Source organism: Rattus norvegicus, chromosome 7 (assembly GCF_036323735.1).
Source record: "Rattus norvegicus strain BN/NHsdMcwi chromosome 7, GRCr8, whole genome shotgun sequence".
NCBI classification, from domain to species: Eukaryota; Metazoa; Chordata; class Mammalia; order Rodentia; family Muridae; genus Rattus; species Rattus norvegicus.
Genome location: NC_086025.1, coordinates 85,671,051 through 85,683,780, shown reverse-complemented (window position 1 = coordinate 85,683,780; position 12,730 = coordinate 85,671,051). Strand labels below are relative to the sequence as shown.

General features: G+C 39.0%; 1 pseudogene; it reads left to right on the top strand.

The window, feature by feature from the left end:
* The first annotated feature begins 10,474 nt into the window (after nucleotides 1-10,474).
* LOC120094032 (U2 spliceosomal RNA) lies at nucleotides 10,475-10,552 on the top strand (annotated as a pseudogene).
* The last annotated feature ends 2,178 nt before the right edge of the window (nucleotides 10,553-12,730 follow it).

Genomic DNA, 12,730 nt, shown 5'->3' with positions numbered 1-12,730 from the left:
TGCTTTGGGTAAGATGGCCACTTTTATTATGTTAATCTTACCTATTCATAAGCGTTAAAGATTCCCTATTTTCTGATCTTTAATTTCTTTCTGTGGTGTCTGAAAGTTCTTATCATACAAGTCTCTCACTTGATTACACTTACCCCCAAGATAATTTATATTTTTGAAGGCTATTTTAAAAGGTGTATTTTCCCTAATTTATTTCTCAATCCATTTGTCATTTGTAAAAAGGCCACTGGTTTTTATGTGTTTTATATCCTGCTACTTTGCTGAAGCTTTTTAATGGCTGTAGAAGTTTTCTGTAGGATCTGTGGGGTCACTAATGTGTACTATCTTATCTTCTGCAAGTAGAAATGATTTGACTTCTTCATTTCTTATTTTTATCTTGTGATCTCCTTCAGTTGTCTCCTTGCTCTAGATAAGAATTCAAGTGCTATTTGAATAGGTATGAAAGAGTGGACAACCTTGTCTTGTTCCTGATTTTAGTAGTTTTGAGTTTCTCTCTATTTAAGTTGATGTTGGTTATGTGCTCGCTGCAAACTGCCTTTATCGTGTTGAGGTATGTCCCCTGTGACACTAATCTCTCCTGGACTTTTATCACAAAGAGGTGATGGATTTTGTCAAAGGTGTTTTATGCTTCTGGTGAGATGATTATGTGGTTTTGTCATTCGATCTGCTTATATAGTAGATTATGTTTATGAATGTATCTATGTTTCCAAGTATTTTTATTGAGAATCTTTTACCTATGTTTATAAGGGAAATTGGCTGATAAATCTCCTTGTTGGATCTTTTTGTGATTTAGACATCATAGTAACTGTCGCCTCATAAAACTAATGATGCAATATTATTTCTTTTTCCATTTTGTGGAATAATTGGAGGAGTATTGGCATTAACTTTTCCCTAAAAGTCTGGAATATTCTGTGCTAAAACTATATGGTCCTGGGCTTTTTTGGTTGCATATTTTAATGACTGCTTAATTTCACTCAATGCTATGAGTCTGTTTAAATTGCTTATCTGATCATGACTTAACTTTGGGTAAGTGATATGTAGAGGGAAAATCATCCATTTCTTTTAGACTTTCCAAATTTAGTGGAGTACCAATTTTTAAAGTATGTCCTTATGATTTGCTCCTTTTCAGTGTCTGTTATACTTCCATTTTCATTCCTTATTCTCTCTCTCTCTCTCTCTCTCTCTCTCTCTCTCTCTCTCTCTCTCTGCCTTTTAATTTCTTTGGAAAAGAGTTTCTCAATCTTATTGGATTTCTCAAAGAACTAATTCTTTGTTTCATTGATACTCTGTAAATTTTGTTTCTAATTTATTGATTAGGCCTGCATTTGATTATTTCTTGGCTTTGACTCCTTTGGAGCACTATCTCTTATTTTCCTTGCAGAGCTCTCAGGTATGCAATTAAGTTACTAATATGCACTTATCTCTCAGAGAAGCATTGGGTCCCAAGGTTGGTGTTGGTTTTCTTTCCATTTTCATTCAATTCTAGAAAGTCTTTTATTTCATTCTTAATTTCTGTCTTGACCCACTCAATCATGAGAGAGTTGTTCAGTTTCCATGCATCTGTAAACTTTCTGTTGTTTATACCCAACTTTAATCTGAAAAGATTAAAAGATCAGAAAAGAAGCATAACACTATTTCAATATTCTTGTAGCTGTAGAGACTTGCTCTGTGTATGAATATCTGGTCAGTTCTGGAGAAAGTTCCATGAGGTACTCAAAAGGTATATTCATTTTGTCTGGGTATGTTTACAGAATATTTCTCTTTTTTTATCTTTATTAACTTGAGTATTTCTTATTTACATTTTGATTGTTATTCCCCTTCCCGGTTTCCGGGCCAACATCCCCCTAACCCCTTCCCCTCCCCTTCTATATTGGCTTCTCCTCCACATCCTCCCCCCATTACCACCCTCCCCACACCAATCACGTTCACTGGGGGTTCAGTCTTGGCAGGACCAAGGGCTTCCCCTTCCACTGGTGCTCTTATTAGGCTATTCATTGCTACCTATAAGGTTGGTGGGATTGCAGACTGGTACAGCCATTCTGGAAATCAGTCTGGAGGTTCCTCAGAAAATTGGACATTGAACTACAGAATATTTCTATAAATGTTCTGCAAATGTCTGTTAGGTCCACTTGGTTTGTAATGTCTGATAGCTTCAACATTTCTTTTAGTTTTGTATGGATGGATATATATATATACATATATATATATATATGGAGAGAGAAATAGATATATAGATATATCGATTATACATAGAGATATAGAGATAAAATCTTTTCCCTCCTCTTCAAAATTTTTGTATTTCTTTGCCGTTTGTTTATTTCCTCTGTTGCCTAATTTGGTTAAATATTTGTTTTGTAATTATTGCTCTAGGGTTTCCTAGATAGAACTTTATCTCCTCAGAGGCTGTGTACAGATGATGTTCTGTAACGTCCTGTATGGGAAACTTGTGACAGTATTTTCATGTTCCCTCTTCAGCCCTTTGTGCTTTGTTTAATACACATCTTATTTCTCTGTGTGCAAAACTGGCAACTCACTATTTTGCTTAAACAATAGCTAGCGTAGCATTATGCTTTACTCATGCAATTCTGTAGTCTACTCTTCTTCAACATGCGTTATTTTCAGATTTCTATTTCATAATAGTCTTTTCTCCACTTGAAAGATTTTATTTTACCTTTCTATTATTTGAAGTCTATTGCTAATAAATCTTTTCAGCCTTTGTATGAATCATGACATCTTTACTCCACAGACAGACTTGAAAAGTCATTTTCACTGGGAATAGAATTCTAGCTTGAAACTTTCCCAGTCTTTGAAGATGCTGCTCCAGTCCTAGGAAGACTCCCCTCTGCCATTTTAAATTCTATCTTTTCAAGGTTTTCTGAATCCTGAATTGGAATCATGTTCTTCTCATGTGTTTTATTTTGCCTAAGAATCCCAGGGATTGCTGATTCTGTGTGTTCTATTATTATTATTATTATTATTATTATTATTATTATTATTATTATAATCACTTCAACTTTAGGAATTCCATTTACATCTACATTGACCATTATAATGTTGTGTGTAGTCAACATAGTCAACACTGACTGTCCCCACCATCATCTTTCTTGTTTTAATAATAATTGGATACTTTCAATTTCCAATTATTATTTATATGTGTTTATTAACATTTATTCTTACCCTGAAGACATGATATTTTTACTACTCTTTACTTCAGACATTTTTTCATTTCTAGACATTTATGATTTTTACCTCTCATATCTCTGCTTTACTTCTTGTGATTTACTCTGCCTTTAAAATCATCAGATATAGTTTGTACATGTCTTAATACTGCTTGCTATTTCAGACCTGTAGTATGCATTTTCATTGTTTTTTGGTCACCTCACCATAACCATACTTTCCGTTATATTTTAGGATTCTGGATTTTCCATATTTTACTTTGTTTGCTGGTAATTTTGTGTTCCTTTATAATTCTTGATCTTCCTTCTAGTAAACAAACAGGTTGTCCGAAAGTGGCCTGATATGTTTATTTTCAAGCCTTAATTTTTTTAAAGGTGATTTTAGAGTAGACTGTAGCCCTAAAGCAGTACTTTTTGAAGTAGTTAAATGATTTTTCATATGAACTAAATGGTTTGTTTTTCAACTCCAGATGTAAGACTTCAAGCCAGTCCCCATTGTGTGTGAAGAAGCCCAAGGGATATTCCATTTGTCCCTTCCTGATGGCTCCTTGGTTTTTGTACACGTGTGTACTGAGGATTGCCCAATGTAGTACATAGTACTCTTGAAAGAACACTGCAGATTTTAGAGCATACCACCTGGTGAATTCTCTCTGTGAAGCAATCTTATCTGTAGTTGGTTATATAATTTAGGACTACTATAACTGCCTACAGACTGAGAGCTGTTTAATAATGTCAAAGAGAACTTTTGGGCAGTGCTTGGATTTTTTTCCTTCTGTCAATCGTCCTGATTGTTCTCCAAGCATTAATGTGGAAGATCTCCAGACTCATTGTACCTGTCTCTCTTTTTCCTACTCTTCTGCACTACCTTTTCTTCAATACCTAAAGCGTTACTTTGTGTACTCTTTTGTTTGTATATTTATCTTTTCACAAGGTGATAAGACCAAACCTTTCCTTCACCCTTAGTCATAATGAAACCTTGACATTGGGAAGTAGGTCCTAGATATCTCAGTTTTGAGCATCATGACAGATTGGAAATTGCTCCCCAGAACTGTAACATATAAGAAATTTAGACTGTACCCAATACATACTGGAAATTATTGGAATTACCTAAAAGTCAAATCATTGCCTTGCAGGTTCTCTTGCTGGAGGGTGTGTTCTATTTGATCTTTTCGTGTATACTGTACTGTGGAATACTTTAGTTCACATTCTGCAGTATGAAATCGCCTTTGCTCAGCTTGAATTGGGCTGATTGCCAGCCCATTGCTTGGATCACTGCCTGGCTCAATTTAGCTGTAAATGTAACTAAAATAATGATTTCACACATGGTTATTTTGGACATTATAAGCAGGTACAATCTGCTGCAGTCTAAGTATTCCAATGGTCACTATTCACCATAAAATGTCAGTGTGGTCATGCTTTATAGCAATGACCTTAGTATACATAATTTAATTTTTCTGGCATTGGGAAATGGAGCACATCTGCAAATCACAGCTGGTAACTTCTTGAATTAATCTAGGCATAAATACAGCTGTAACTGTGAATAAGCATTTAAAAGAAAGAAAATCCAAAAACAAACAAACAAAATAAAACAAAACAGAAAGAAGACCAGAGGTCAATGTAGGAATTCCTGTTCCTTAACTCGTTTATTTATCCCACATCTTGAGTTAAGCAGTAGTGTTTAGGTCAAATCTAATAAGGTGCATATGCAAAATGGTGCGTAGTCTTTTAGTATTTTGTTCTCCATGAAACAAATGAGATTTTGAAGCAAATGGTTTGTGAAGTTCTTTTCCTTGGAACTGTCTGTAGCATTTGACAAATTAACCATCCCAACCCACAGCTAGGGCTTTGTGGGCTCAGTCTTTAAAGATAATGATGCAGATAGAGTCAGAATAGTTTCCTGAGCTTTTTGAGTTTCCAAATTGAAATAATTAAAGCAAAATAACAAGAACAAAGCTCCTCTGGTGACACTAGGAAAAGTCCCTAGAGGAGAATTGGAGAGAGTCAGAAACCAAATATTTTGAGTAAACACTTCAGTTCCTGGGGAAAGAGACTTTGTCTTTTGCCACAGTCATAGCTTGAGGCCAGAGGGAGAAAGTATCTATGCAAAAGAGTTGTCTTCTTTGAAAGATTCCGGAAAAGGAACAAAGCACTCCACAAGCTTCCAAACACATGCAAGTCCAGAGGTGTTTATTGCATTCTACTCCAACAAATTGTCTATGCTTCAAAATAATTTTTGTTTATCAGAGACTGGATCCTTCAACTGAAAATAGTCTTGGCCTTCCATAAAAGGGTAGCAAGGAACTAAGACTCTGTACCCTGACTGACATGGAAGAAGGCAGAGAAATGTTGATCTCCTCAAAAAAGAAACATAGACTTAACAACCCAGGAACAAAAAAGGTCAGATTCTCCCTCCCAATGCTTTCCTCATTCTTTAGTTTGAAAACTTTCAAAGGTTGAACAAAACTCTTGAGGAAGGACAAACCATGAACGGATGGGAAGATATTTTTTTTTTACTCAGCAGAGTGATGGATTCATAATAAAAGTGATAAAATGAATATTGCCATAAAATTTAAGTTATTTTATTGTACATATGAATTTGGAGATTAAACCAAGGATGCAGTGAAAATGAATGTGATATAGCTACACTTACTATTTTCTGGGTATATCGCTAATATCAGCACTTCTAAAGTTTCTCGTTCAATAAATCTTGGGGTGAGAAGCAAGATTCATTAAAAATCGAAGTAAAAAAAAAAGGATGTGGGATAATTGAGCCTATCCTAAATTTCATATTAAATCAATATACCTCCAAACTCAATGACCAGAAATGGCCATTATTTTCACACAGGTGTCTGATTGATAGGTAGGATTTAGATGTTCTAGACATGGCTTGACATGACTTAGTGTGATGGCTCTATAGTTCAGCTTGTGAACATTTGCTTTATGTGTCTTTCTTATTCCTTCTTTAGCCATCTGGATAACAAACATGTATTTTTTCTTATAGTAGCTGTGGAACAGCAAAATAGGGAAAATAGGAGCACGTGTACTTTTTATGGATAAATTTCCAGACAGATGTCCCATTACTTCTGCCTACATTCACTGGTCAAAACAAGTCATGATAAGACAAAGCAGGAAGTAGGTAAAGGGACCCTGAACAAAATAGCATGGCATCAATGACAGGCAAAGAATTGAGTCTAATGATTCAGTTGGACACAATAAAAGAGATTTCCCTTAGTTTACTTTTGTACTATAGCTGTGCACTAGTTACTTTTCTCTTGTTATCATAATAAAAGTCTTAGGGCCACAAGCAACTTATGGGACAAGGAGTTTATTTTGGCATTCAGTTTCAAAGGGCTCAAAGTCTATCATGCCAGGGACACATGGCGGTCAGCAGCAGACACTGCAACAGGAGGAGGAAGCTGAGTCTTCCTGTTTTATGGCAAGCACGAAATAGACCAAAAAAGCTGAAAATTATGTGGGGGCTTTAAACTTTGAAAGACTCCCTCCAGGGACATACTTCCTTCTTCGGGTTCACCCCCAACCCTCTACAAACAGTATAACCAACTGAGCACCATGAATTCAAATGCCCGAGCCAATGGGAGACATTTCTCATTCAGATCACCACAAGCTGGCAGCCAGGAATGTGCTTTGTAAGCTACATATCTCTGTCTACAAAGTCATACACAATGTGTGTCTTTCTCTAATGTGAGAAAAACAAATCTCTGAGAAGCCAAATAACCTGTCTTTTACATATAGGTAATGTGAAATTGGGATTCTCCCAATTTCCCAAGTCCAAAACTTATGCCTTGTCAGACTATACTGTTGGCCAAGTCTCAAGTTTCTTGATATCCCATCGATTCTTCCTCCTAGATGATCTTGATGGTAGACAATTAGATAGCTCTGCGGTCTTTGCTTTTCTTGTTTCACAGTCTTACTTCCTTTCCATTTTGACTTGCTAATTAATTCGAGTGCTCTTCCCTGATTCCTGTTAGTAGGTAACACTGTGATTGATACCATCTGGAAAGCATCCACCCAAGGCTTCAGCGAGAACCTTCGCGGAATAGGAGCTATAAATGGAGACCCTCTAGAGGAGCTGTGTCTGTGAAAGTGATAAATGACCAATCTTTAGCTTCTCTGCCAGGAGCTCTCCCTGGAGGTTGGGGAGCAGCACCCTCCCTGCTGTGGTGCCAGCTGTGTTACTTGCCACATGTTCAGTAGAGCATGTGCCCTCTGGATGGAGTGAAGAGAATAGAAGCACCAAAGTCACATAAAGAGCTATCAACAGACTCTCTTTTCCTCCAATTGTCTCAAGTGCCTTCTCCCTGGTCGATCATGCATCATACATTTAGAAGCCCAGATCCCAACAGCTGGAGATAAAACTCTCAGTTTAATGGAGGAAAACATGTTGATACTTTTAATTGGTCCCCAAAGAGAAACTCAAGGAACAATTTATTGGTTGATGGATTTGAGGCTTCCAACTTAGCAGAGCTGGGAAGCATATGCGAAAAATAAACACATTAAAATTGTGGCTAATTATTAGACAGTTAATTTTATCTCATTTGGGATAGGGTACTCAAGTGAAAATTGGTTGGGTTTAAACACATTCACTTGAAGGTTCTGATCTTTATTCACCTGCAAGTACAAACACGTGAATCTTAACCAGGCTGTCATTACTAATGGGTTTGCCCAAGGGTCCTGAGTCCAGGGACTTGAGTCAGTGAAATCTCCATTCCCAAATCTAGAACTTTATTGCTTAAATGAAAAAGAACTGGGGAGACCCAGGAACGCTATGAACAGAGCATTTGCTCATCACAAACACATGAGAATGTCAAGGCCATGAACCTGTGAAAATCAGCAATTGCTACACTAACACTATGTAAAAATCAACTCTCAATTCTCACTGGCCTGTACAACAGGTAAGTTTTTTTTTGTTTGTTTTTGTTTTGTTCTGTTTTGTTTTGTTTTGTTTTTTATTCATGATGGTGTAAGTACGTTGCATACTCACAAGTTTTCCAATCAACTGAGTGTAATATTGCTTCAGGTTAAAGGTCCACCTTTCACGTCTGCAATTCTTTCTGACCTACTGTCAAAGTTGAAGGCATGAACTTCCTATGGAAATGCAGAACAGCAACAGAGGTGAGAAAACTTAGTGTAGTTTCAGGAGAATCATCTTGGAGTAGGTAAACAATCTCCTTTAACCTGAGAAACAGTGATAGGGTAACAATATAGTGACAACATAATCACCAATCCAAGTCTCTTGGGACATTTCTGACACTTACTGAGTACCCTGTTAGTGCAAGCTATCATTATGCTATTAGAAGTAAACTTCTATGAGTTAGAGTTTGGGCTTCTCTGTCTTATACCATCTTTAAACTCCAATTTTAAATTATTTCTTAGAGTAAAAATGTTCCTTTACTATTATTGTATATAAGGTTAATTAAGAGTTTTGGAAATACTATTTTCCAAATACTAAATGACTTTCTAATACCAAAATTTCTCAACTTGTTAGGGGAAAGAACACACCAAACTTATTTGACAAAGTCACTATAAGTCTGGTACTCAAAATCAGATAACTACACAAAATAAGAGGAACAATTATAGACAAATCTCCCTGATAAAATATACATACAAAATCCTAATCTAAGTATTCACAAACTGAGTTTAAGATCACATTAAGAAGATATGCCACAACCAAGAAGCACAGTGGTGGCCACTGAGGCAGAACAATTTCTATGAGAAAATGTCTTCCTTTTCCTGCTTCGTGTGGCTTCCCAGTAGAACCTCAACAGCCAGGAATCAGCCATAAAGATTGACAAATGATACCGTGTGGTAAGTTTCTCCAGAGCAGAAGTAACTATCAATGCGTGAGGCAACCAACACAATGGGAGGAAAGATTTGCCATCCTCATAAAAAAGGGGGTAATATATAGGCTATATAAAGATACATTAAAAAATAAACATAAAAAACCAAAGTTGCCCATCAGTAAAGGGACTATAGACATCAGAGAAATGCAAACTAAGACTACCCTGAGATTCCATCCCATCCAATTAAGAATAATAACCATCAGGGAAACAAATGACAAGAAGCGCTATGAGAGTGCAGGGAAGGAGCAAGGCTCACACAATGCTGGTGTGAGCACACACACACACACACACACACACACACACACACACACACACAGTTGCCTTTCCTAGCCTCAATAGGAAAGAAAAGCAGCACCTAATCCTACTGCAACTAAGCTGTAATCAGTTGTGTGTGTGAGAGAGGGGGGGATAGGAAGGGAGGGAGGAAGAGAGAGAGGGAGAAGGAGAGGGAGAGGGAGAGGGAGAGGGAGAGGGAGAGGGAGAGGGAGAGGGAGAGGAATAACTCAGCAAAGTTTTCCTCTGATTTTCGAATGCATTCTGTGACATACATGCTCCTCTCAGCATTATATAGATAAAAATGTGTATATATGTACACACACACTGCTTTTTTTTTTAAATAAAAAGCCTGATATCTGCATCACATCTACTCCACCAAAATTCAGAGATCAAGACTGAAGCAGGGTTTGGGGGAGCAGTTAGAAAGAATGTAAGAACCAGAATCAACGAACGACTTTATTCCAAGGGTAACAGTTTTGGACATAGCAGGACAGCTGTACATATGAACGCACCTCAGTTGTTACAGCATAGACAAGCTTAAGCCAACCAAATTCCAGCAAGGAGAGGAGAGGTGGGCACAAGGCCTCACTCCTAGCTGTGGAGCTACTGGTAATTGACAGCTGCTGGGAGAGGAAGATTTTCTTTAAGAATGTAGCCTCTGAGAAGTCAACCATGCTCTACCCGCATTTATAGCGTATGGGAAGAACAGGATGGACTTAGAGGCTGAGGTAACAGAAAGTCAGATGGGTAGGGAAGGGAGGGCTGGATCTGGGAGGAGTCTGTGAAAGAATGAATATGACCAAAACGTGTATGAAATTCACAAAGAACTAATGGAAAATTAGTAAGTGGCTGGAGAGATGGCTCAGTGGTTAAGACAGTCTATTGCTGCTACAGAGCACCCAGGTTCAGGTCATAGTACCCATACCAAGTGGCTTACACTCACCTATAATGCCAGCTCCAAGGAAGCCCTTTTCTTATCCCCGTAGGTATTTGCATGTGTGTACACATATGTGTGCATGAACATATACACACTCACAGAGAGAGGGAGAGGAAGAGAGAGAAAGAGACAGAGAGACAGAGGGACAGAGAGATAAACAATGAGACAGACAGAGACAGAGGCAGAGAGTCGGAGGCAGAGAATTAGAAATAAAAATCGCTTCTCGGCCTTTTGGCTAAGATCAAGTGTAGAAATAAAAATATAGAAATATATTTAAAAGTCCAAAACTCCTTTCTACATGTTTGACTGTAACACTCAGAAAATGCAACCACACTTTCTTTTTTATCTGTGGCAAGACTCTTAGAATTAGATAATAATTGTTTTAGGTATATCAACTCATTTTGAATTTCAAGCATACCAAACTGTAACTGATCAATAGAAATGACTTACAAGACCAGATAAACAGTTCTCTGCACCCAAATCCCGTGGGAGGGAGAGCTAAACCTTCAGAGGGAAGGGAAACCACGCCTGGGAAACCAGAAGAGACTGCACTCTGCACACATCTCAGACGCCAGAGGAAAACACCAAATGCCATCTGGAACCCTGGTGCACGGAGGCTCCCGGAAAGAGCGGCACAGATCTTCCTGGTTGCTGCCACCAAGGAGAGGTCGTAGGCAGCACCCCGCGAGCGAACTTGAGCCTCGAGACCACAGGTAAGACCAACTTTACTGCTGCGAGAGACCTGCCTGGTGAACTCGGGACACACAGAAGTAGAATTCCTCTAGGACCGGGCACTTCCTGTATTTACTGGTAGTCCCACACCCGCGGATCCCAGCCCGCAGCAGCTCTCTGTTCCCAGACCCCGGGGGAGGGAGACCTCACCGCCTGATCAGGTGGGCACTCCTGAGGCTGCAGAGTGGAAGAGACCACCAACACTGCCCACCCCTGCCCACATCCCTGGCCCAAGAGGAAACTGTATGAGGCCTCTGGGTTCCCGTGGGGGAGGGCCCAGGAGCGGCAGGACCCCTGCGCCTGAGAAACCTCCGGAACCTGAAGGAACAGACCGGATAAACAGTTCTCTGCACCCAAATCCCGTGGGAGGGAGAGCTAAACCTTCAGAGAGGCAGACACGCCTGGGAAACCAGAAGAGATTGCACTCTGCACACATCTCGGACGCCAGAGGAAAACACCAAATGCCATCTGGAACCCTGGTGCACGGAGGCTCCCAGAAAGAGTGGCACAGATCTTCCTGGTTGCTGCCACCGCTGAGAAGTCATAGGCAGCACCCCGCGAGCGAACTTGAGCCTCGGGACCACAGGTAAGACCAACTTTTCTGCTGCAAGTGACCTGCCTGGTGAACACCAGACACAGGCCCACAGGAACAGCTGAAGACCTGTAGATAGGAAAAACTACACGCCCGAAAGCAGAACACTCTGTCTCCATAACTGGCTGAAAGAAAACAGGAAAACAGGTCTACAGCACTCCTGACACACAGGCTTATAGGACAGTCTAGCCACTGTCAGAAATAGCAGAACAAAGTAACACTAGAGATAATCTGATGGCAAGAGGCAAGCGCAGGAACCCAAGCAACAGAAACCAAGACTACATGGCATCATCGGAGCCCAATTCTCCCACCAAAGCAAACACGGAATATCCAAACACACCAGAAAAGCAAGATCTAGTTTCAAAATCATATTTGATCATGATGCTGGAGGACTTCAAGAAAGATGTGAAGAACTCCCTTAGAGAACAAGTAGAAGCCTACAGAGAGGAATGGCAAAAATCCCTGAAAGAATTCCAGGAAATAATAATTAAAGAAGTAGAAGCCCATAGAGAGGAGTAACAAAAATCCCTGAAAGAACTCCAGGAAATCATAAATAAACAAGTAGAAGGCCACAGAGAGGAGTCACAAAAATCCCTGAAAGAATTCCAGGAAAACACAATCAAACAGTTTAAGGAATTAAAAATGGAGATAGAAGCAATCAAGAAAGAACACATGGAAACAACCCTGGATATAGAAAACCAAAAGAAGAGACAAGGAGCTGTAGATACGAGCTTCACCAACAGAATACAAGAGATGAAAGAGAGAATCTCAGGAGCAGAAGATTCCATAGAAATCAGTGACTCAACTGTCAAAGATAATGTAAAGCAGAAAAAGCTACTGGTCCAAAACATACAGGAAATCCAGGACTCAATGAGAAGATCAAACCTAAGGATAATAGGTATAGAAGAGAGTGAAGACTCCCAGCTCAAAGGACCAGTAAATATCTTCAACAAAATCATAGAAGAAAACTTCTCTAACCTAAAAAAAGAGATACCCATAGGCATACAAGAAGCCTACAGAACTCCAAATAGATTGGACCAGAAAAGAAACACCTCCCGTCACATAATAGTCAAAACACAAAACGCACAAAATAAAGAAAGAATATTAAAAGCAGTCAGGGAAAAAGGTCAAGTAACATATAAAGGCA